Source organism: Bos mutus, chromosome 28, assembly GCF_027580195.1.
Source record: "Bos mutus isolate GX-2022 chromosome 28, NWIPB_WYAK_1.1, whole genome shotgun sequence".
NCBI lineage: Eukaryota > Metazoa > Chordata > Mammalia > Artiodactyla > Bovidae > Bos > Bos mutus.
Genome location: NC_091644.1, coordinates 27,804,258 through 27,830,825, shown reverse-complemented (window position 1 = coordinate 27,830,825; position 26,568 = coordinate 27,804,258). Strand labels below are relative to the sequence as shown.

At 39.5% G+C, this 26,568-nt stretch overlaps 1 long non-coding RNA gene and 1 other non-coding gene across 2 annotated transcripts in view; one reads left to right on the top strand and one right to left on the bottom strand.

Moving 5' to 3' along the window:
• LOC138986115 (uncharacterized) overlaps positions 1-25,184 on the bottom strand; it is a 63,121-nt gene extending 37,937 nt beyond the window's left edge. Inside the window, exon 1 of the long non-coding RNA XR_011463011.1 lies at positions 25,085-25,184. This is a non-coding gene — a long non-coding RNA (uncharacterized lncRNA). The remainder of the gene's footprint in view (positions 1-25,084) is intronic.
• Positions 2,518-2,590, top strand: TRNAG-CCC (transfer RNA glycine (anticodon CCC)). The gene has a single exon. It is a non-coding gene; the product is annotated as a tRNA-Gly (tRNA).
• Positions 25,185-26,568: the final 1,384 nt, after the last annotated feature.

Sequence of the window (26,568 nt, the reverse complement as noted above, 5' to 3'; positions counted from 1 at the left end):
TGTTATTTAGTAAATTTACAGTAAATAGTACTGATATTAGGTGATAGGATTATGGTGATACTTGTCCCTTTTAAGAAAGGACCTCTGGGGACTTCACTTGGGGTTCAGTGGCTAAGACTCCATGCTCCCAATGCAGTCAATCCCTGGCCCAAGAACTAGATCCCACAGCCACTGCTAAGAGTTCACATGTCGAAAATGAAGATCCTGCCTGCTGCAACTGAGACCCAGCACAGTCAAATAAGTAAATAAACAAATAAATATTTTTAAAATAAAGAGAAGAAAGGATCTCTGTTCTATAATAGAAACTTCCAATAGCCAAATTACAACTACATTCACTGAGTTTCTGTTGTACAACCCCGAAGTTGTACTGTGAGAGAGAGAGAAAAGCAAAGGCCCTGCCACCACTGGGCTCTCCGGTCAAGGCTAACCCCTACCTGGGCCACTTGTAACCAGCCAGAGGGAAAAAACTGCTCCTCCCGGCTGGCCCCGTCAAATAAGATCTAATGATCCAAGCGCTTTTTTCTCACACAGAACAAATGCATCTGGAATATCCCTGAGCTGTGTGTCTACCACTGACGCTTCCAATTTTACTTCACAGCTACACTGAAAAATTTTAAGTCCTCTTTGATTTGGGCTGCCTCTATTTGTATTTAGACTAAGATAGACAGTGTGTGCCAGGGGACAACTTGACCATTAAAAAAAATTCTATTTGACTACATATATTTTTATCCATTTGGGAAAGCTATCAAAGCAGGCATTTTCACTTAAAAGCTGGAGGGTTCGGGATGGAGAACACATGTATACCTGTGGCGGATTCATTTTGATATTTGGCAAAACTAATACAATTATGTAAAGTTTAAAAATAAAATAAAATTAGAAAAAAAAAAAACAAATGAAGCTGATATTATCTGGTTGGGGGAAAGCTAGGGAAATCACTGTAGCAAAAGAAAAAAAAGAAAAATCCTTTTGTGTATCAATTTCACATTGCTATTGTCATGTACAGGATGTATATTCAAATGTGTTTGCATGTTTCTAAACTGATCATACATCAAAATTAGAGCCATATTGTTCCTTTTACAGCAAAACTGTTTATATAGGAAATATTGTACCAAACATTCCCTCCCTCCACCCTGGGTCGTGACTGATTGCAGAGTGAGATAAAAGCACTTATGTCCACAAACAGGAGAAAAGCCTAGATGCATGAAAGAAATCAAAAGAAGGTGTGATTTTAACACAAACACTGTTATCAACCAAAAAAAAAAAAAAGATTACTAGAGTTTATGCAAATTCAGAGAAACCAAAAAGCATATACTTTACACACTGACAGTTTGAAAATTAGGGGTTGGGCTGGATAAGAGTAGAATTCAGTTTGATACAGTTCAAAACAGTCCCTGGATGCTGTTTTATTTTCATGTGACCATCTGAATTAGAGTCATTTATAAGAGACAGATAGGGCCCACTAAGGGGAATCCATTTCCTAATTCACTATAGGAAGCAGTAATTTAAAGCTGGTTCTTTAGTGTATTTTCTGGAAAGCCTGAGTTGGTTTCAAATAAGTGCAGTTGAATTTTCTCCTCCTCCACACAGCCATTTTTTCCCCTTTTCTTCTTGCTTCAAAAACTGGTTCCAAGTACAAAGTAAAGTGGGAAGTTGGCAATTATCCTATAAATCCAGGTTATGCTGTTAGGTCAACAAAATTATAGATGTGATGGAGCTTAAAGGAATTTTAGAGATTATCCTATTCCACAGCTTTCAAACCTTAAATATTTTGCTAATGAAATCATACATAGAACTCTAGCATATAAATTAGGTTTTAATAGTATTTCACATGGAGAAGGCAATGGCACCCCACTCCAGCACTCTTGCCTGGAAAATCCCATAGATGGAGGAGCCTGGTGGGCCGCAGTCCGTGGGGTCGCTAAGAGTCAGACAAGACTCAAAGACTTCACTTTCACTTTTCACTTTCCTGCATTGGAGAAGGAAATGGCAACCCACTCCATGTTCTTGCCTGGAGAATCCCAGGGACGGGGGAGCCTGGTGGGCTTCCGTCTATGGGGTCGCACAGAGTTGGACATAACTGAAGCGACTTAGCAGCAGCAGTATTTCACTAGTATAAATTTATTTTAAAAGCAAGCAAGAAATAGTCCTAATTTTAACATTTATCTTTTGTAAAGTCAAGTTAGAATGATATGACTGATCTGATAAAGCCAAAATATGGAAATTTGGGATTATGAATGACTATTAACAGTCCTAAACCTGCCTTAGCATCTAGTCTGTTGCTGTTGAGAACATCATTTCTCACAGAAATAAGTAGTATAAGATAGTAAAATTTTATATTTTTAAAAAAATGGAATCAGGAAACTTAATTTTAGAGTTTCAAATGTCAGAAGACAATCTGTTCCAAGGTCTTCACATAAAGAAGGCCCGGATATATATATACATATATATGGATATACATGTATATATATATAAGGACTGACAGACTTTAAACCTATAGAAATTGGGGGAATATGGGATTCCCTGGTGGTCCAGTGGTTAAGACTCTGCACTCCCAATACAGGGGGCCTGGGTTCGATCCCTGGTCGGGGAACTAAATCCCACGTGCCACAAGACTCCATGCAACCAAGTAAATAAAAAATAATATTAAAAAAAAAAGAAGAAATTGGGGGAATATAATTTTTGTTATTGCAATTCTTAAAATTGAATAGAAGTATACTTTAAAACTCAAATGGCTGCAAAACCCCTGACTCTGATTTGAAAACAGCTGAGCTGGTCCAACCTCCTTATTTTAAAAACAGGGGAACCAAGACCCGGTATTGAAAAGACTTGCCGCAGGACATATTGTGAAGAAAGCGGCAAAGCTTCCTGAGTTGCCCCTTTTTTCCTTGCACCTCCTGTCTCTCCTTCTCTGTCGATTATTCCTTGAGCACTTAAAAAAATAAATGTTTTATTATCTCTCATCTTAAAAATAAATGAACCAAACAACAAAGAAACAAAAAGGCTCAGTCACCCAACACCCCGACATCATCATGTTAATACCTCTCCACTCCCACATTTTAAGCTCCTGGAAAAGTATCAACAAATGCCATCTCCTTTCTAGTCAACACCAGCCTGACCACCCCTTCTGCTCTTCCACCATTTCCCAGAGTTTGTCTTTTTTCTGCTAAATTTTGTTGGTCTTTAGCTACCATAGATTGCAAGCTTTATTACAACAGAAATTATTGTGTTTTGTTCATTAATGCATCCTGATTCCCTAGCACAATGCCTCACTCATAGGAAGTGCTTAATACAAACGTGCTCAATAAATTAATGTCATATTAGAGTCCCTACCATTTATACATAAAACAGATTATCAAAAATTTCTAAGGGCAGAGTTCTATTTTCAAATGAAACTTTATAAAGAACTAAAAGAGAAAGGAGACTGTTGGTCAAAAGCAACTGCAATTATATCTCAATAAAATATTTTAATTTTTTTAATTTTGAAATTTAAAAGAAAGCAATTGCCCAGTAAGCGCTACTTCAAAATAATCATCCAGTAATCGTACAATTTGTGTTGCTGTAAGGGACTAAGTAAGTGAAGAAGGCAATGGCACGCCACTCCAGGACTCTTGCCTGGAAAATCCCATGGACGGAGAAGCCTGGTAGGCTGCAGTCCATGGGGTCACTAGGAGTCGGACACGACTGAGCGACTTCACTTTCACTTTTCACTTTCACGCATTGGAGAAGGAAATGGCAACCCACTCCAGTGTTCTTGCCTGGAGAATCCCAGGGACGGGGCAACCTGGTGGGCTGCTGTCTCTGGGGTCGCACAGATCGGACACGACTGAAGCCACTTAGCAGCAGCAAGGGACTAAGTTTTAGTTTGATTTTGTCCCTAAGTTTTGCCTTCTTAGTTTTGTGTTTTCTCAGTGCAGGTGACAAATGCTTTTATTTTCTATAAGTTATGCAATTTGGAGGCTTAAACGTACCCTTTTGATTTTGCTTGTTGACTTGCTATTTCATTTTCAAGCTCTTCTCTTTTCTGTCACACGTAGCCAATAGAACCAAGGCATAGCAGCATTATTCTGTTTCCCAAATCCTCATGGTGGTTGTTGCTGTTCAGTTGCCAAGTCACATATGACCCCATGGACTGAAGCATGCCAGGCTCCCCATCCTTCACTATCTCCCAGAGTTTGCTCAAATTCATGTCCATTGAGTCAGTGTGATACTCTCTAACCATCTCATCCTCTGCCACCCTCTTCTCCTTTTGCCTTCAATCCATACTTCCAAGTAATTTCAGATAGATTTTTTTACCCTGGATATTATATTATTTGGGGGCTTCCCAGGTGGTGTTAGTGGTAAAGAACCCGCCTGCCAATGCAGGAGACGTAAGAGACTTGGGTTTGATCCCTGGGTGAGGAAGATCCCCTGGAGGAGGGCATAGCAACCCACTCCAGTATTCTTGCCTAGAGAATCCCCATGGGCAGAGAAGCCTGGCTTCTCTGACTACAGTCATAGGGTCTCAAAGAGTTGGACTCAACTGAAGTGACTTAGCATGCACACACACATTATATTATCTTTGTATAACATGGGTTGCCACTTTTCTGTCCTCCAATAATAATTACTTGCTCATTACCCAGCCCCACATGGTTTGACTATGTGTCAGTAAGAAATGTGTGTAAAAATCTCATGGCTTTTGATGATAAAGGTTTGTTTCTCACTCATATTACGTATCAGCAGCAGGACAGCTGCAGCTCTGCTCCACAGGTCTTCTTTATTCTAGCATCCAGGCTTAGGGATCCGCCCCTATTTGGGACATTTCATTCTCATTGCAGAAGGAAAAGAAGCAGTGGTTCTTAAAGCTTCTGCTCAGACATCATGCATATTACACTGCTGCTCACATTCCATTGGCCAAAGCAATTCACATGGCAAAGCCAGTAGCCAATAAAGTTGGAATATGTTCCTGCCGCAGAGAAGGAGATCCTAGAGAGGAAGAAGTTCTATAGAGATGGGAGCAGTAAAAAGGGCAGTAAATACTTTGGAAAAGAAAAAGTAATTATGTTGTCCTCTTCAGTTAAAATCTGAATATTGGAAATGAGGAAAAGACTGGAGCCCCATATTCCTAGTTTGGGGAGTAGAGCATATGGCGAAGCCATTCCTCCAGTCCAGAAGTATAGACGGAGGAGCAAGTGATGAAGACAAAGATTATGGATTCCACTTTGAACATGTTGAGTTATTGATGTCTGTGAAATCTCTGTTAGAAATGTCTGGCACCTGGTTTCACTAACTTGGACTTGAGAGACAACTGTGCCAAGACATAGGTCCAGAGTCACTTCCATGCAGACTGTGTTTGGAGCCACATGGAGTGGATGAGCTCTCCCAGGGAATATGAGGAGGAGAGGAAGACTTGGAAAACTAAATTCTTAGAATTCCAAATTTAGTTACCAGTGGTGGAATGAAAGCCTACCAGAGACTGAAAAGAAGAAAAAGACACACGAAAGGGCCATGTCATGGAAAGCACGGGAAGAGATTTCAGAAACGTGTCCTCAATATAAATATACGAATAACTAATGCTAATATGTGATGTGCACTAGGTATCAACCATTGTTCTAAGTCCTTCACACATATCATCTCAATTTACACTCACAACAGCCCTTGTCAAGGCTGAAGAGTGCATGGGAGGTGAAGATATAGAGTAATGTGGTAATCCAGAGGAGAAAACAATTACTTCTGGCTGAGCTGACCAGGAAAGTCTTCAACATTTTGGTACTAAAGGTGAATAGTTCACCTCCACCTACTCACCCTTCCTTGTCAAAGGAATCATAGTTTAGAATCATAATCATCTGAGAACTCAACCTAAAGGGCAGACATGTGGGGATTTTTTCAGTCTTTTAAAGTTGTCACTTCCCCATAATGACCATCCTGCCTTTGGATCCTGGAGATTGCTGGCTGGTCAACAGTGTTTCCTCTTCTCATCATAAACACAGCTATGTTTCTCAGCCTCCTTTGCTTCAGATAAACCATGTGGCTGAGTTCTAGCAATGATATGTGGAAAGTAATGATATTCTAGACCTGGCCCATTCTCCTGTCTATTTTACTTGCCTCACGTGATCTGTGCCGAGAAGCCACATGTTGAGGATGGCAAAAACTCCATTCATCTGGACACATGAGTAGCAACATGGAGCATCCCCCCATCATCGCTAATAAGCAACATCTGTACAGGACCATCCCATGAATGAGAACATTCACGATGTTAAACTTCGAGTATTTTAGAATTTGTTATGGCAGCTGTTACAACCCTAACCAACACAGATCTCTTTTCTCTGAATAGAGCCACCTCACATTTCTATTTCCTGAATACCTTTACATCTTCCTGGGTACTTTTTGTACACCTCTGATCTTTTGAATACCATAAATTGTACAATCTCCAGAAAACAATTAAGAAGAAGATAAAATCCAAGTGTCTTTGGAGGAAGAGATCATCTTTCCCCATAGACATTTACTCTAAATTCCTTTGTGCCCCTTTCCCTTTATAGACCCAGAAGAGCATGGAACAGACATGGCCTAGGCCACCTTATAGTATAACAAGTTTGCTTCTGCGATGCATTGACAAAGGTGTCAATGAGAGCATGCACTGATGTAACAGAATGGTTACCAGATTCAGAGGCAGATAACCTTTTTCATCTGCATGACCTTGGGCACATTACCTAATCTCTCAAGTTCCTCATTTGAAAAATAATGATAAAGATACCTATTCTTTGGCCAATGTCATTTGTTAATTTATTTGTTCAAATGACGTCATTGAAGCACTGAACAGGTTGTGACGCCACATGAAATGAACACATGTATCTGGAGTTGCTTTCAACTCTCCAAACACTCACCATGGCTGATGATGCTGTCTCTGTATCTCTCTAACTAGCTGCGTTTCTGCTAAAGTCTGTCTGCGTTTGAAACCGGTGAGAGTTATAAATATGTAGTATCACTATGACCAAAGGATTCAGTCAATCTGGGAGACTGCTAAAAAGGACTTTATAAAATGGCTCCGTCATGTCCCACTGGCTACTTTGTGATTTCTTTGCCTAGAAACACTGGTTTCTTTCCACTCCCCATCCTTATGTGCCAGTATCACCAACACTAGGGCTCTTGTGCAGACTCTGCTATGCCCCCCAGCACATCAAATCGGGAAGAAACAGAACTGCAGCTGAGGTGAGCAGGGGGCAGAGCCCATAAGTCTGCTGCGCTGTGTCAAATCACCTTCAGGGTCAGTGTTTCGCCCATCAAAGCAGCTCCATCTGTCCCAGATAGGCAGATCTCGTCTCTGAAATTGTCACTAGATTCCAAGGCCACGTAGAAATCTAGAAGCAAAGAGCTTTCCTCTCTGATGACCACCTGCCAGGGCCTTCATGGTCACTGTCAGAGAGGGCTGCATCCTACCTCAGATGTGGGACCAGTGAACATCAAGACAGGACAGGAGGCCAAGGATGGTAGGCTGTTCTCTGGTTCAATTTTCTTTCCTCTTACAGAAAACATTTCAGTTTCTGAAAGAATCCTGCAACTAAATAGCTACATAAAGGTTTGTAAACCACTGAAGCAAGTGTCAGGAGGCAAATGATTTACTTGCCAATCCTCAATTTCCTCAACTGTAAAATATGGGAAATAATATGTGTTTCTTTCTGCCACATGGGATTGTGGTGAGCATAAATGAAATCATTTCCACAGATGCAGGAGGTATTACCATTATTTTCTTTATCACTACCTTCCTAAAAACCAGTACCAAGACCTGAGCCTCAAAATCCATCATCAGCAGAGCATATTCTAGGTCAACCTTACTGCATATGTCTAGATTATTTCAGATTTAAAATATACAGGAACTATCTGAAATTAAAACTTTGGATGGTAGTAAAGTCTAAGAAATCTTAGATACTGCAAATTCAGAAATATATCACCCCTTGGAGGGAACTAAATTAAGATATACCTTTGTCAATTATGAAATGAGAACTTAACATGTAAACAAGGCTTCAAGGGGCATATAGACCCTCCTCTCAAGTAAGTCATCAAAGCATTTTGCTCAGAATTTTAAAAATTATTTCAAAGCAACCTCTTCCTATAAATAAGTAATATTGCAATTCTGAAATATTCTTACCTCTTTGTTATGGCAAGTCCCATAAGGGCCTACTCATGAAGATTTTGTTAACTGAGTTTCCTTAACTAAAAATGTACTGGTGAAAATATTCTCTAACTTACAATTTATACCAGAATGAAAAGTACCTTTTGTTGAGTCCTCATTGATGCTGGGCCACTGTTTTAAGAGTTTTCACATATATCATCTCATTTAAACTTTATGCCTACATGACAGCTCCATGATGTATTGTAGAGGAGACTATTATTATTTTCTTTACCAACAGGAAAGCCAAGCTTAGAGAGTTGAATTAACTTGTCCAGTGTCCTAAAGCTAGAAAGTGTTATAGCAGGGATACAAACCAAGGATTAGTTGATTTGAAAGCCCTCTGTCCTAAAAATTTTTCTATTTTGTCTATTAATTAAGATTAACTTTAATCCAGCTAGGACAATTTAGTAGAGACTATGCTGCAATGAGGAGAAGGCAATGGCACCCCACTCCAGTACTGTTGCCCAAAAAATCCCATGGATGGAGGAGCCTGGTAGGCTGCAGTCCATGGGGTCGCTAAGAGTTGGACATGACTGAGAGACTTCACTTTCACTTTCCGCTTTCATGCATTGGAGAAGGAAATGGCAACCCACTCCAGTGTTCTTGCCTGGAGAATCCCATGGACGGAGAAGCCTGGTGGGCTGCAGTCCACGGGGTCGCACAGAGTCGGACACGACTGAAGCGACTTAGTAGTAGTAGTAGTATGCTGCAATGAAATTCACTAAAAGGGTCAGTGTTCACACCATCAGCTGGCACATTCCTAGAAGACAGTGGCCACCCTTGACCAAATCTTTATTAAGTCCACTCAGCCTGGCTGGGTGTCATCATCTGTGGATGCCAGGGGAGGTTTAATGCTCATGATGACTTCCAAGTTCCTGTTATCATTAGGGAACTGTTTCATTTAAGAAATGACCTATGCAAGGTCACTTCTGGGCACATGGGAAGTGAGCATGGAAGTTTAACTCAGGGGCTATTAGGCTCATCAACCATCTTCCCCTTGATTGTCTTCTGACATTGCTCCCTGCAGCAGCCCTGGTGCTTAAAGGGAGGATAAAGGGCAAAAAGCATTAGTCTTTCTTGATACCTCCCAAGAAAGAAAAGAGAACCAGCTGGAAAGGGCAGTGCACTTGTTTTGTAGTAATGCAGGCTTTCGAGGAAGCTGGCCCCCGTGTCAGAAATGTGCAACGCTATCTGCTGCCAATTTTATCCCCAAAGAGAGACCCTCTGGAATGTAAACGTCAACCAAGAATTGGATTTTTCTTACACTGTCAACAAGTACTTTGTTATTAAAGAAAAAAGTCTGGCATGGGGACAGCAGATGGGCACATCTGACTGGGGGCAAGGAGGAGGGAGCAGTGCTCCAGGTAGTGGAGAAATTGTTCAAGGACAATTTATGTGTGAAAATATCACCCCTATAAATCTGCCAGAGCCAACAGAGCTGAAGACGAATCACATACAGAAACGTGTCGTCTCTCCCCAGCAAAGCTGACCACAGGCTTAATTTAGGTGCACGCCCTGCTGATGCTGGGTTTCAGATTTTTTTTTTTTTTAAGTGAGGCATGGGCAACAAAGAAGTAAATTGATATCAGTTCCCCTGCCTTGTCCCGTTAATAGTATCTTTCACCTCCTGGTATTTTTAGAGCTCTGGTTCAAAATATGAAAGTCTATGCCATAATCCAGACCAGTGAGCATATCATTACCATGGTGATACAATATTGGCTTAGGAGCAGGGGAGCCAACTTTTTGTTCCCAATGCCACCATCAACTTTCTTGTTCTTGTCAGCATGACTAAAAAGGATGGAAGAGATGATCCATTATTTAGCCAGTAGAGAATTGCCTAAGCAGCTCATTCAACCCATCAAGACATAAGTCACATTAGGGCAGGAAATTATTTTCCTGTTCATGTTGTACCCCTAGTGCCTGAACTATGACTAGTCCACGGTAAGAGGTCAATCGTTATTCGTGGCACTAATACATGAATCATCAACTCATTTATCTATCTCAAAGACTAATGCAAAATATGCATGGGTTTTCCTTCCATGGAGTCGCAAATGATACTCATAATCTCACTCAACTTTTTCTCTGAAACCTGGGGTAAACATATTTCCATATTACTTTAACTGCTGGTCCATAATTTTGGAATAGGAAGTCATCTCTGGGAACATCCTGCACCAACAAATACTTCCACTTAATTTTCAACCCCGCCCACCCCACCAACTCTTCATGGCAGTAGCTCACTTTCTTAACTTCATGTGTTCACCAGCTTGGATAATATAGGTTACAGGCAATTACACAAAGAGCTGTGCTCAGAAATATTGCTCTCTAGATTATCCAATTCCAGCTTTATTTCATCATACTTTTTTAAAAAGAATGATCTGTCAGCTTTTCATAGGAGATTGTAGAAGAGAGTCTAATGATATGACCTTGGTTAAGCCACTTCTCTTTTCTGGGCCTCCATTTCCTCATCTTGGATAGAAGACAATTGGACCAGACCAGAGGCATCAATATGGCAACACTCAGAGTGAATGGAAACCATAGACACTTATGTGACCTACATAGAGGTTTTTGGTTTTCTGTTTGTGTGTGTGTGGTGGAGGATAGGGTAGAAGGCAGGGGGAGGTGGTAGGGGAGTTTAGTTACTGAGTTGTTACTGAGTTGCCAAAAGATAAAGAAATTTTCACATGAACATGAAGAAATCCAGATTTCTGTCTTATTTTTAGAAGTCAGATCTGGAAACACTGGGTCCAAAGCCACACAGGAACAGCTGGGGAGGGCTGTGCCCATTCCAGGTACTTTGATCTCTCTGGTTCTCCCCATGCCCCCAAACCCACTTCATTCCTTAGTGCTGAACCCTGAACTAGGTGAACTCTGAAATTCCTTCTGTATTAAGCTTCCTATTATTCTGGAATTATATAAAATACTGTCAGTTGGTATTAGATCTCTACCAGGCATTTAATGAGGGTTGACATTGGATAAAATGCTGTGTTGTCACTAACAATGATTTATTTTTTAAAACCGGCACAGGACGCTTGATGCTCTAAGTCTCGGCTTCCTCATCAGTAATGAGGGGGAAGGGCTACTAAGGGGCCATGAGACCCAGAGGTTCCATGCAGCCCACCAGCCTCATTTGAATGTAAAGCTAAAGGATTAGAATGCTACCTGGGTGAGCTTAGCCTGGTGCTCTGTGATGACCTAGAGAAGTGGGAGGACAAGGGAGCTCAAGGGGGAGGGGATATATGTCTGCTTATGGATAATTCATATTGTTGTATGGCAGAAACCAATACATTATTGTAAAGCAATTATCCTCCAATTAAAAATAAAATTTTAAAAATATCAACACATGTTTGGTTTCAAAAACATTAAAAAAAGAATAAAGAATGCTACCTGTGTGTGGCTGCTTCTCGAATACCCAGATATTAACTCTGAATGTCTATAAACTCTAACACTTTTCTCATTGACATTCTTCTAGTCAATGAAGTAGATAGTGCAACTAAGACAGTACATTTTTCCCATGGGACTCAATAAAGCTATTTTTATTTTGAATGGAAAATAAATACAGCCCATAAATTTTGTTTATTTTTTTCTGAGTAATCCTTTCCATTTCTCAAATTCTGTGATTCTGTATTTTGTTATGTCTTTCCCCACCCAGAACAAAATACTCTAAAATGAGCTATTCTACAAATATCATATTTGTAGAAAATAATAAAATTGAAATTGCCTAAAAATACTCAAAATGCTTTTCAATATGGTTACATTCTGACATCACAGGAACCCTGTGAAATAGTTATTATAATCCTGCTTTACGGTGAGAGACCAGTAAGAGCTGGAACTCAGTGCGGTCTAATTAGAAATACCAAGCTTTTCCCACCATACCTCTTGGCCTCCTCAAAGTGTTTCTGAACTATGGACAGTTACATGATTTTAGGTGGAAGTCAGCACTAAGGAGTTGAATATTCCTTCTTTATTGACTGTTGGTAAATAAGTTCATCAAGGAACTTATTTTGGGTTTAGAACTCTCTCAGGTTTATCAATAATTATTTTTCATTGTTGAGTTTTATATTTTAAAACTTTTTAACAACATTTTTGTTCCCATTGTACTTATTTCTGGAGAAGGGAATGACAACCCATCCCAGTATTCTTGCCTGGGAAATCCCATGGTCAGAGGAGCCTGGTGGGTTACAGTCCATGGGGTCACAAAGAGTCGGACACGTCTGAGCAACTACACATTGACGTTGACTTCGTACTTATTTTTATGATCACCCTGATAGCTCAGTTGGTAAAGAATTCGCCTGCAATGCAGGAGACCCCAGTTTGATTCCTGGGTCAGGAAGATCCACTAGAGAAGGGATAGGCTACCCACTTCAATATTCCTGGGCTTCCCTTGTGGCTCAGCTGGTAAAGAATGTGCCTGCAATGCGGAAGACCTGGGTTCGACCCCTGGGTTGGGAAGATTCCCTGGAGAAGGGAAAGGCTACCCACTCCAGTTTTCTGACCTGGGGAATTCCATGGACTGTATAGTCCATTGGATGGCAAAGAGTCAGACACGACTGAGTGACTTTTACTTTTCACTTTTCTGTTCACTTCAAGTTTACACTGATTTTTCTTTTACTCACATAAAGTTCTGAATGTGAGTCAATATAAATAAATAAGTTACAATCTGGTGAGAAACAGTGCAGGTGGAAAGTTGAGACAAAAATCAAAAGCAAAACATGCAAATGTCTAAAGTTGGAGGAACGCTAGTCTGAAGGAGGAAGTCCATGGTCAGGACTCTTGAGAGGGGCTGGCTCTCTCTCTTGTGTGCGCTCAGTTGCTCAGTTGTGTCTGACTCTTTGTGACCCCATGGACTGTAAGCCCACCAGGCTCCCCTGTCCATGGAATTTTCCAGGCAATAATACTGGAGTGGGCTGCCATTCCCTTCTCCAGGGGATCTTTCTGACCCAGGGATTGAACCAGTGTCTCTGGGGTCTCCTGCTTTGGCAGGCAGATTCTTTACCACTGAGCCATTTACATGGCAATTAAAATCATTCTTCAGGGAGTGGCAATCTTGTTGGCTGAATAGGGAGAGGGGCCAGAAACAATAAAGTATCAACAAGTAATGATGGTCATCAAAGAAATCCTCTCTTTTTGTCTCAGTGTTTTTCCCCATTTCCTCTTTAGTATACCTCCATCCTATTCCCCAACTTCAGCCCACGCAGCATCTATTATTTTTCTATTAGAAAGCCCATGCATTTTAAATTCCTGCTTAATGGGTCACCAAGATATCTGGCTTCTTTCTTGAGCCCCAAAATCACTCAACTCAAAGATAAATTCTCTCCTTTCCTCAGTAAAGTAAATGGAAAGTATCTTCATACAAATAATAAGGAAATTAAAATTCCTTTTCTAAAAAAGAACATCAACTACAGTACAAAGTAGAAAAGGCATTTAGAAACACAACATCAGCTTCGTTTTATTTAAATGCTCCATTGTTTGTAATAAATTCTTAATAGCCTGAAAATCTAATTTTTTCCACTACCAATTTAATCCTTGGCTACTTGGCAAACACTGATTTTTTTTTTTTTTTCCTTTTCTGTCTCTGTTAGCCAATGCAGAAGCTGGGCATTTGGATATGTGAGTCCTGAATTATGAACCCTTATAAGAAAAATATCAGCTCTGGGTTGGGAATAGCACCAAGAGGTATCAAGACCTAGACGGTTGCAAATTACTGACAGCAGACTACCTCTCCGCTCTGCCATGGAACAGAGACTCAGAACATGCAGAGAATAGAGACAGAAAGTCTGTATGAGGAGTTGGTCTGTAATGAAATCTTTCTTAATTTAGAAGATACAATTGCATCTAACTTTTGTACTAACCACATATTACTCATTGCGTAATTACTGCAGGATTAGAAATACATGCCAAATATGCCCTGACTTCCTCCACCCGGACTATGGCAGGCATTACTAATCAATCATGTAACTCTTCTGTTAGAATGGGGCTGGAGAAGGAAGGCCAAAAACAGCAAGAATTTCTCCTACCCCTCATTCTTCTTTCTTATGGAGGGAGCGTCTTTCCTGTAACACTTGTGGCTTCACGCTATTTCCTCACTTTTTCTTCCCCAGGGAAGGAAAGAGACATAACCTGATGGGTGAGCTTTGAAAGAAATAGTAGCCATGCATTGCCAAGCACACTCACTGAGACAGAATATATTCCTAACTTTTCTAGACCAGTTAATGAATGTATCAGTGAAAGCCTTGGCCTTAGGGGAGATTTGCAGTGACCCAGTGCAACCTAAGATGGGTATTGTTTCATTGATGCCAGAGGTAAGGATGGGGAAGCCCACTTGCAGAGCAGATATAACTTGCATTCTCCAATTTCAACTGAAAAAACTTTTTAAATTTATATTGAAATATAGTTGATTTACAATGCTGTGTTAGCTTCAGCTATGCAGCTATGGCTCAAACGTAAAGAATCCACCTGCAATGCAGGAGACGTAGGTTCAATCCCTAGCTCAGGAAGATCCCCTGGAGAAAGAAATGACAATGCACTCCGGTATTCTTGCCTGGAAAATCCCATGGACAGAAGAGCCTGGTAGGCTACAGTCCATGGGGTTGCAAAAGAGTCAGACATGACTCAGTGACTAAACAATAATAACAAGCTGACCTCTAGACAAGACTCTACACAGGAGAGGCAATTGTCGTCACCAAGCTCTAGAGACTTGGCAATCCAGAGAACCAATTTTGTCATTGCTCCAGACGTAATCTGTTTCAAGCAACTCACAAATTGCTCTTATGCTCCTGTTGGAAGTGTAAGTTGGTACCATCTTTGATGGGTGAGTTTAACAGCATATAGCCATATTGTAAAAGTATTAACTTTGTTATGGTATTCCACTTCTGCATTATCTATCTCACAAAAAATGCACAAATATATGTTCAGTTCATTGCAACACCTCAAGGAAAACGGTAAACTACCTAAATGTTCAGAAATAGAGAAATGGTTAAAGAGTTATGGGACGTTATGGAGCAGTCATTTTGTTTCTTTGTGTGGCATATTTCTACGACAGTGCAGTGAGTAGCATGGGGATAGGTGAGTAGGAAGGTCCATTTAGTCCATATTTCTTCTATTTGCAATTAAAGTGAATTTAAATGTACTCTATAATTAATCATTCAGAAGAAAAATTGAACCTTGATGCAATAGTTTTTAATTCACAGTCTTTTTTTTCCTGGCCACAGGATGTTGCTGCCTGTTATCCAGACTTCTCAACATGAACAGAGTGCCTGGAAGCTGAATGAGAAATCAGAAGGCTGGTGCATGAGTGTGGAACTGGGGCCAAGGGAGCAGTCATCTGGAGGAAAGAGTTCTCCTCAACCCAGGCATGCCTGAGTAACCCTTTCCCTCATAACAGAATCCAGCTTTCCAAGGACTGATGTTCCTATAACTGCCAAAATCGTCTCTTCCTTTGTAATGCTGGATAAACATGAGAGTCTTCTTTGGATTCTTATCTCAGAAACTTCAGGCAGATCATGAACACATTCTTCCTTCCATCAGATACTAAGACAGGGAATTGAGTCTCCATTCTGGCCAGGCAATTGCCCTTGAGAAGAGAGAACACCCTATCGTCCTCTCAGAGAGTCACATCAGCATTCTAAAAGCTGCGGGTTAAAAAAAAAACCTATCTGATTTTGTCTCTCTCAAATTTATTTAACCCTTTTTTCTTCCTGAAGAAAACCTGTTTCGTGTATCAGTTTAGTCAATACTGTAGGAAACCTCGCCAGAGTACTATTTTATACCATATTAATATTCTCCTTTGATTGGATATGAGCATCTCTCTTTAACGTCTTTGGCCACTCAGGATTTTCCTTGGTGAATGTCATTTCCAGATAGTTGGTCTTCTTGATTATCTGTGAATTCTAGGTATTGACCACCCACCCTCATAATCTCAATCTCCTCTATGACATAGGATTAGGTTTGTAGTTTACAATAATGCCTTGGATAAAGGCTTTCTCATATCTGCGGTTTTATTTTGTTCTCACAGTAGTTCTATCAGGTCTGAGTGACTCTGTGTCATCTGTCCCATTGATAAATGAGGGAACTGAGAATATGTCTCAGTGGTGATGGAAACAAGCCTTTAACTGGAACCTCCTATATTTCAATCTTGAGCTTGAAACCAACTAAACCCTTGCACAAAATAGGTTCCCAATACACTGCTGCTGCTGCTGCTGCTGCTGCTAAGTCGCTTCAGTCGTGTCCGACTCTGTGCAACCCCAGAGACTGCAGCCCACCAGGCTCCCCCATCCCTGGGATTCTCCAGGCAAGAACACTAGAGTGGGTTGCCATTTCCTTCTCCAATGCATGAAAGTGAAAAGTCAAAGTGAAGTCACTCAGTCCTGTCCGACTCTTAGTGACCCCATGGACTGCAGCCCACCAGGCTCCTCCACCCATGGGATTCTCCAGGCAAGAGTATTGGAGTGCGGTGCCATTGCCTTCTCCATCCCAATACATTAGACTTCTTAAAACACTTGAAGCCCTGTACACTAAAGGCTCAGTCTGGTAGATGATGTCTAACTTTAAAACACTAGGTTTCTCTCTATTAAAATAAATAGACTGGGGGACTTCCCTGGCAGTCCAGCGGTTAAGACTTCACCTTCCATTGCAGGGAGTTCAATCCCTGGTGGAGGAGTTAAGATCCCACAGGCCTTGCAGCCAAAAAAATTAAATAGAAGCAATAATGTAAGAGGTTCAATAAAGACTTTAAAAAATGGTCCACATCAAAAAAATCTAAAAATAAAATAAAATAAATAGGCTGGCACCACTCTAGTCTGGCTGTTGGTTTACCATTGCTCTTATTTAGTAGAGTTCCTGTCCCTCGGGGAAGAGCAATACAACTATAAAACTTACTCAAAAATTCACAGACCAGGAAAGCAGTACACACTGTCTATGGAGTTCCAGGAATATTGAGCTAATTCTCAGTTGCTAGCACCAGGGAATTCTTTATAGAAGAGGGACCTTTGAGCTGGGTTTCAATGAATGATGAGGAATGGAAAGACAAGTAGAGGCATTCCCGGAACATAAATGTCATGGACAAAAGCATGACAATCATGAAAGTGTTTTGTCCTTTCAAGATCTGGTTCCCACTATTTAGGTAGAATATTAGGATCATCGAAAGCAATAGTAAGCAACTTCCCTGTGTCTAAAGGCACCCTGAGCTTCAACAGAGGCCTGAGTATTAGAGCACCAGGTTCGTTTTCTTTGCAAACCAGTTTGCAAAGAAATTTCATGACTTGTTCTTGGGACTGAGTCGCTTATCAGTGGCTGATTCTTTGATTTACACAACAGATGTCTTTTCATTCTGATACTAAGTGCTATGCAAACACAATTTGAAGAAAAGCCTCAGACACCTCCAACAGTGCTACCACCTGTAGAGCCCTATTGTTAAGTTCTCGAGATGCTAGAGCATTGAGGACATCTGTGTCTCTGTTTCCTAACTACAAAACGGTGCGGAAGATCGAAGGAGACTCTTGAGGACGTAGATGAGCAGATCAATGTTTATTGAGAGAGATATTGGGAAGTGAGGGACTGGGTGCCAAGCCAAGCAAAATCCCCAAGTTATCAAAATGAATTCAACTGTTTTATTCCAAGCTGCTTCTCAGATCAGATACCCTTTGCATGGCACCACCCACACCGAGAAAAAAAAAAAAAGTCTACTAGTAAAGCACTTCCTATCTGGCAGAAAAGTTAAGAAGTTACATAGTATAGTTATCTACCCATTCTGGGTTCTTTCAGGGCTCAGTCTCCTATAATAGATGGTTTTCGTTTTAACCAGGTTAATTTATGTTCTTTGTTGGGTCAACTAGCTAATGTTCCTTTCCTGGAAGATGGTGCCTTAACACCCAAGGCTGAACTTTATTCCTTTATTTCTGAATCCTACAAATTATTCACATCCCCTTAGAGGCTTCTTCCTCAGTGAATGGGGGCAAGTTATACTCTCTCCATGCTTCAGTGGCTAAAAAGGACTACTGGAGTGCTTATATCATAAGAGTTGCAAGGATTAAAAGAAATAATTCAAAGCATTTATGAGAACTCCTAGCACATAATGAGTGCTCAATAAATGTTAGCTATTAATTTTACTTTGAGCCTTCTCTTGTTAAAGTCACTGTTTTGCACATCTGCAAAAAGTTTTCCAGTGGCTAAGACAAGGAAGTTCTAGTACTTTTTTCTTTCTATAAATATCTCATAAGTAATACATTGTAGAAAATATTGAAACTGCCAAAAAATACAAAGAAACATAATTGCCTTAATTCTACTATCCATATAAACTTGCATGTTTTAAGGTAAAAGTATTTCCTTTTAAAAAGAAGAATATTTTTAATGTCTTTCCAGGTCAATAAACATGTTTCTATTACACTTTTAATATGTGCATATTTGTCTTTATTAGTGTTGCACCATAATTTATTTAGCTAATCCTCTATTTCAATTACTTACATTGCTTCCAAACTTTTGTTATTTTGAACAATGCTCTAGTGTAAATTTTATATTACTTTTGTGAACCTGCCCAAAATTTTCTTTAGCATAAATTCATAGCAGTGAAATTTCTGGATTTGAGGGAATGCTGTATCTTAAGGATTTATTATATACTGCCAAATTTTCTTTCAGAAGAACTGTACAAACTGGCAGTCTCCCCAGAGGGGCAAATTTCATGTTCTCATTTCCAATCCAACACTGGCTACTACATAAAGTATTTGCTAATTTGATGGATATTACCTCATTTCATTTTTTTAATTTAAAATTTTTTATCAAAAGTAATGATGAAAACAATACATTCACCAAACAGTTGAAGTCTTTTCTTCTGTGATGTCCCTGACAGTGTCAACAAAGAGATGGTAAAATGTGTGGTTAAAAGCAGGCTCTCGACTGATTACCTGAGTTTGAATCCATATTGAATCTCTTTCTAGCTATGTGACCTTAGGCAAGTTACTTGTCCTCTCTATGTGTGCTTCAGTGTCTTCATCTAAAACGTGGCTAATACTAGCACTTACCATATAAAGTTAAGGCATTTAGGACAATGCTGCTACTGCTGCTAAGTGGCTTCAGTCGTGTCCGACTCTGTGCAACCCCATGGATGGCAGCCCACCAGGCTCCCCTGTCCCTGGGATTCTCCAGGCTAGAACACTGGAGTGGGTTGCCATTTCCTTCTCCAATGCATGAAAGTGAAAAGTGAAAGTGAAGTCGCTCAGTCGTGTCCGACTCTGAGCGACCCCATAGACTGCAGCCTACCAGGCTCCTCCGTCCATGGGATTTTCCAGGCAAGAGTACTGGAGTGGGGTGCCATTGCCTTCTCCGTTTAGGACAATGAGCTACTGTTAATGTTTGCCCACTTTTCACTTAGCGTTTTGGACTTCTTTAGGTGGAGATGGTGAAGAAGACAAAGTGGAGGATATACAGAAGTGACAAGGTAAACAGAACGCATAAAGATCCATGAAGTGTCATGCTAGCTCCTACATTTGAACCTTTCCAATACTTTCACGAGTTTTAAGGAGTGAAGAACAAGAATGGTTTCATACCTTGTTTCCCACTTCATGAAAACGCTTTTAACCCACATGAACTAAAGCCTTGATAAGTTGTCAACATGCAGATTTCTTGGTTTATACATGTCTCTGTCCCCCAGGTCAAGCAACTCCCAGGCTGTGCTGTCTTTCACCTATGACCCATGTTGAACAGACCTGGTGAACATAGTATGGCTATATTTGTCCCAGAACTCTGGGGCTCCCAGCCTCTAGATCTCAAGGTGCAAATTATGTAAGAATATATAAGCATACCTCTCCTCTCCCTGTCATGTGCACAAAGAGGAATCTTCAGAACCCAATTTTGTGCTCTATTGTTGCCCTCAGATTTGAGTGACACTATCTAAAAATGCACACAGTCCAAGAGATTTGATAGAGGGTCAAAAGGAACCTCAGAGCTCATCTAGTTGAGCCTCCCCATTCACAGGGAAGGTTCTGGATCACTGTAGTCACAACAGATCCAAGAATGGAAAACCAGAGAGCTCAGGGAGCTTCCTAACTTTGGGAGTTTAGGAGTCTTCCATGTAATTTGTTTTAAAATGTTTAAAGCCAACCCCAGCATTGATAGGATTAGCTAAAGATGGAGCCACAATTAACTCTAGTCCATGCTGCTCACACACCCTGTCCTAGAATGACCCACCCAGATCCTTTGTCCATGAGATTCTCTAGCAAGAGTACTGAAGTGGGTTGCCATTCCCTTCTCCAGAGGATCTTCCTGACCCAGGGACTGAACCCAGGTCTCCTACATTGCAGGCAGATTCTTTACCATCTGAGCTACCAGGGGCGCTCAAGGCACTAAGGTGGAATTTCATAGCATGCACTTGAGAACCATGTGTTTAGGGACAATCATATCTCTTCCCTACCCTACCCCCACCAATGTCCCCAAATTTTCTTCTCAGAACTCTGCCTTACATAAGGCACCCAACATCACTTCCCATCTATGGGTCTCAGCTTCCTCATATATAACACAAGGGTACTCTCCTAAAAGATGTTTTCCAGAACAAACATGTCATGACTCCATTTAAGGGCCTTTATATTGATTCAAAGAATGTACTTTACGAAACAAAATATTTCACCACAACAGAAATCATCACCTCTATAAATCCTATTATTGAAAAACAGCCCAAGGGGTCTACACAAATGTTCAGCCAGGCACAGGATACAACTCAAGGCTTCTCACTTCCACACCTTGACAAACCAGGTACATTCAAAATGAGTACTGCTTCCAAAAATAAAAACATAGATACTAACTTAGGCAAGGGGGATGTAAAACCTCAGCTTATGTGATTTTACAAACGTAACTTTTCAATACTTCCAAGTAAAATTTTCAAAACTGTTTTCCATAGCATCTCTCTGTGATGTCTTCCAAGTGGCTACATTCTCCACCTTCTCTCCACAGTACCACAGTCCATAGTGGCTGGACTTGGGATTCTCATCTCAGGTTGCACATTAGAATTCTTTGTTTGGGGGAAAGGGGGGAAAATTCATATGACCTGTTTACCCACCCTCAGAGATTCTGATCTCAGTAACCTGGAGGTGGGACCTGAGCACCGTATCTTAAAAATCCCCCAGATGAACCCAGCGTGCAGCCAAAGTTGATGGCCACCAGTTTAGATGAACTGGCTTCAAAGTGGGGTCATAATTCATCAGGATTCTGAAAAAGAAATTTTGAATGTCTTTATGTATTTTTTTTGTCTCATTATTTTAAAATTCTTTATTTATGTTTTGAGTATATTAGTGTATATTTGTATATTACAGATTAGTGCAGTAGTAAATATAAAATTTATTGACAAATACACACATATTGGTGTGCATTCTAAAACAAAGGTTTTCTAATAGAAGTGCGTCCTCCAAAAGTTTGAATTGAAATAACTCATTGGGTAAGTAGCCATTTCTACTAAGTAGGCATTTCTTTAATTATAGTCTTTGTGGTCTGTTGTTTTATATTGTTATTTGCCTTTCATTTGTGCATTTTGTCTTGTCTCCCACTATCTCCCACAGTAGTTTATAAATGCCTTTAAGGCAAAGATTCTGATTCCTGATTTTTCTATCCCCTATATTTCTTGGTATGCTATATAACTTCGACTTTAAGCAAACCTTAGTTTCCTCACTTAAAAAACACTGAAAATATTAATAATAGTACCTTCATAGCATTATTATTAGGATTACATTTGAGGTAATTCATACATAGTTCCTAACATATATTATGGACTCAATAAATGGGAGCTATTTTATTACTTGTTTGTTGAATTGAATTCTATATTCCATATATATGGAATGCCAGGTACCATGCTAGAAAATGAGAGAAAAATGTATAAGACATGGTTCCCCTTTGAGCAACTCAAAGTCTAATGACAGCAAACAAACAAACAAACAAAACCCCCAGACATTTAAACTTTCAATCATAAGGATACAAAAATAGATGCTCATATCATAATATGTACAAATTGTTATGAGAATATAGCTAAGGGAGCAATTAATCTTTCCCAGTGCCCTGAAGCATGAATAGGAGTTTTCCTGTGGATGAGGAAGAGGTACATGCTTGGAAGAAGAGCATAAGCAAATGCATTGAGCACTTGTTCTCAAAGTACAGTCTGGGGATCCATGAAAATCCCTGAGACCATTTCAGGTGGTTAAAATAACAATCATAATAATACTCAGACATTGTTTGCTTTTTTTCACTTGCATACTCTTACAAAAGTATAGTGGCATTTTCCAGAAGCTACATGATTTGTAATATCCAACAGATTGAATGTAGAAGCAGCTATGAGAATCCAGCTGTCTTCTGTTAAAGAGATTAGTAAAAATGTAAAACAATGCCTCTCTTTCCACTAAGTTATAGTTATTTTTTAAATACACATATGTCAACACGTAATGTGTTTATTATTGTTATTTTAAATGAGTTACTATTTAAAATATCTAAATTATAATTTTAATGTGGTAAATACACACACACATATATTTATATAAAACCACCATAAGCAAAAGCTCTTTGAGGTCCTCCACACTTTTTAAAGTGAAAGGGTCCTGAGACCACTAGCATAAAGGCATAAAATTGCATGTTGTATCCAAGGAATAAATGAATACATGCAGTTAGCTGCCTCCAGTTCTTTTTGGAGTAGAGTCTAAATTATAAATGTGCACATCACACATTCATACACAATGAGTATGATTACCATATCCTCTCAGCCCATGAGTAACAGATAAACTATGCTAAAATGCTGAAATGCTGAAAGAGTTAACCCAGATCTCTTGGTGATTTTTAGAAAGGAGGAGGGAGCAGATTTAGTTAATCCAGTGAAAGTCATCGCATATAAATTTGCAAACTAAAATACTCCCTGGGCTGAGGTCATGTGTTTAATTTTAGCAAGTAGGGTGAATATGTTTGGGTAGGTATTTATACTAAGCAGTGGACTGAGCTGGAGATAGGTTTGACAGTGGAAACAGTGATACAATCTTTATTATTTTCAATGCAAAAAAAAAATGAACTATTAATGTGATGTTCTGGTTGAGAATTTAAACTCTCAAAAAATCTGGAAATTCAAAGTCATGGTACCCATAGCAACCATAACTCTGCCCCCTTGCATGCCCAGTGTGGAGTATTTTGTATTGCAGTACATGCTGTGAAATCTATGCCTAAATGTGCTATATAGCAGAGTTACAGTTGCTGTGGGAACTGTAACTTTGAATTGCCTGCCTTTTGTGTCATTAAACTTTCAGCTGAAGTATTGCATGAAAGGAATTTTTTTTTCCTCCACTGCGTTTCCTCATTTAAAAAAAAAAAATTGATTGGGTGTTTTTTTTTAAAAGGATGCAAATAATGTTAGACTCAAAAGGAAGGATAATGTATTCTTGTTTCCCTTTCCCAGATATATGCACTAATAACAACATTAGTGAATTACCACATTTACATATTTCAACCTGCAATAACAAGTCATAAAATAATCCTCAACTTATATGGCACCTTTAATCCTGAAGAGTCCCATCACACACATAGACACACAGTAACTGAACCACATTGAACAAGAAAACAATAAATATTTAACCATGCCCAACAAAATCATACAGTGCTTTAGGATAAGCGGTCCAGAAGAAAGGCGCTGGGATCCAGTGGCTGGAACACAAACCAAGGAGTGGGCAATCTCCTGTTCCTTCTCTACTTTTGTGATGGTATTGACTCTCCCTGATCTTGAGTTTGAATCCCTCACAACTCTGGGTATGCCATTTTCTCTGTTTACTAAGGAAGCATTTCTAGGACCAAGGACACGAAAAGAATTCAAAAGGTCATTTGGTTACATCTACTACTGCCAGTCAAGGCACGTACCTACCTATTCTAGAACAGGCAATTTCTGCTACAAAAGACAAGAGAGTAAATATTTTAGGATTTGAGGGCCATACGGTCTCTGTTGTAACTACTCAGCTCTGCCATTTTAGCGTGATAGACGCCATAGACAATACATAAATGAATAAGCGTGGCTGAGTTCCAACAAAGTTTATTTACGGACACTGAGATCTGAATTTTATATAATTTTCATTTGTCACAAAATACGCTTCTAGTGGTTTTTTCCAACCATTTGAAAGTGTAAAACACATTCTTAGTTCATGGGTTGTACAAAAACAGGTAGTAGGCTACAGTTTGCCAACCCTCACTCTAGAAGTTTGAGTTGTGAGTCAGGCTGAAGACCAGCTTTAGACAGACATGGACTTCTAAATATTTAACTAGCTTCCCAAACCAAAAGAGGTATGTCTGTGTTAGTTTTTATATATCTAGATGTAGATACAGATATATACATATGGCATACATCCAATAAAATTATATATATATATATGTGTATGTGTGTGTGTGTGTGTTGGCATATAAATTCATTGTATATTTTGCTGATACACAGGAAGTGTAGCACAAATGTACAAATAATAATAAAATATGCCACGCTCTTCACTGTAAATGCCACAGAGCCAATCTCTTCTCAGAGGATGCTTTTGTTAACTCTTTGCTGACCTCTTGTATCCATAGCTAACCTACAATTGGATTAACAAATGAGTGTAGTTCCAACTTGAATGTTGGAACTTTCACTTAAGTTGAGGAGTAAAATAAAAGTGAAGATAAAAGACGTAACCAAGAATTTCAGTCTTTCATCAATGACATGAGCAACTTCTTTGATGAATTATATAGCTTTCAAAAATTTCCTTCCTTTTTTGTGCTATTCACAATATTATTGGTTACAGATCTGACACATGTTTAAGTTTAATCCATGTATTAGGGCTCTTCAAAGAAACAGAACCAACAGGAGATATATATATATATATATATATATATATATATATATATATATATTTGTTTGTGGAGGCTGAAAAACCCCAAGATCTGTAGTCAGCAAGATGGAGACCCAGGAGAACTGACCTTTAGTTCCAGCATCAGTCCAAAGGCCCAAGAACCAGGACAACCAACGGTCTGAGTTTCAGTCCAAAAATCTGCAGGCTTAAGACTCAGGAAGAGCCAGTGTTTCAGTCCAAGTCCAAAGGCTAGAAAAGACCCACGTGACAGCTCAATTAGTCAGGCAAGAGTTTCCTCTTACTCAGACTTTTGTTCTAGTCAGGGCTTCAACTGATTGAATGAGGCTCGCCCACAAGAGATTGGGTGCAGTCTGCTTTACTCAGTCTACTGATTCAAATGTGAATCTCATCCAAAAACATCCTCACAGACACATCTAAGATAATGTTCGACCAACTATCTGGGTATCCCATGACCCAGTCAAGATGACAGATAAAAGTAATCATCACAATCGGCAATATTTACATTTTCTCCATCCCCTTCTTAAGCCTAAACAATCAACAACAATACAATAAATCAAGCCCTGATTTGTAATGTTTGCTGAGTTCCATGGGCTAAATACCTCATCACAGCCAATTTCAAGCTACCAACATAATGCCTACGGTCATGGATTGAGAAGACATGTGGTAGCACACCATTTTATATAGTATTGTAATCATCAAAATACGAAAGGTATAAATAACCTGAAGAGGATAGACAATATTAAAATGTAGTAAGAGAGAAAGTTGATGAATTTTCAATATGTATTACCTTTGTTTTTAATATAAGGTATTGTGAATTTATATAATTTATTTTTTTATTGAATTATAGTTTATATAAAATATATATAATTTAATAGTTACCAAATAGTTGTGTTTAATAGCCAGTTTGCAAAATTCCAGAAAATGTAACAATTAGCTCTGGCAAGTCCGTAAGAGGTGCTTCCAGCATGCTCTGAGAACAGCATTGTGTAAACTGAGACTCACGCGGTCCCTAACCTTCTTCGTGAAAAGTCTGCCCAATTCCATTTTGGCCACAGCTTATTGAAGATGAGAAGAGGAACAATCTCATTATTCTTCTTGTTATTCCTTTTTATCTGAAGTTCTCAGATCTCTTTATACTCTTAGTGAATAACTACACTTACATATTTCAACCTGAAATAACAACTCATAAAATTATCAGTCTGTGGCCATGGCAAAACACAGGTGGAGGCAGCCCAGGGACTTGCTAATACTTCCATTTTTTTGGTTGATGGCTGAGCACAGGGGGCTGCCACTACACAGATGACCAGTCTGGATAATTCTGCCACAATTATCTGAGAAATTCTGACAAAGCTGGAATTAGGATTTGAGTCCTGTGGATAATTATAGCCATGGACAGGGAGACACAGAAAATCAGTGAAGAATGGCCCCTTGACTTTCAGCCTAGTGATTTACCTACCATGTCCACTCTGCTTCTAAGTAATGAGTTACTTAATGCTTGTCAAGTATTTTTAAGTTGTAAATCACTAAATGCAAGGCATCATTAACGTCTATTTGAAACTGCACAGAGAAATTTTTAGTAGGTGGTATATG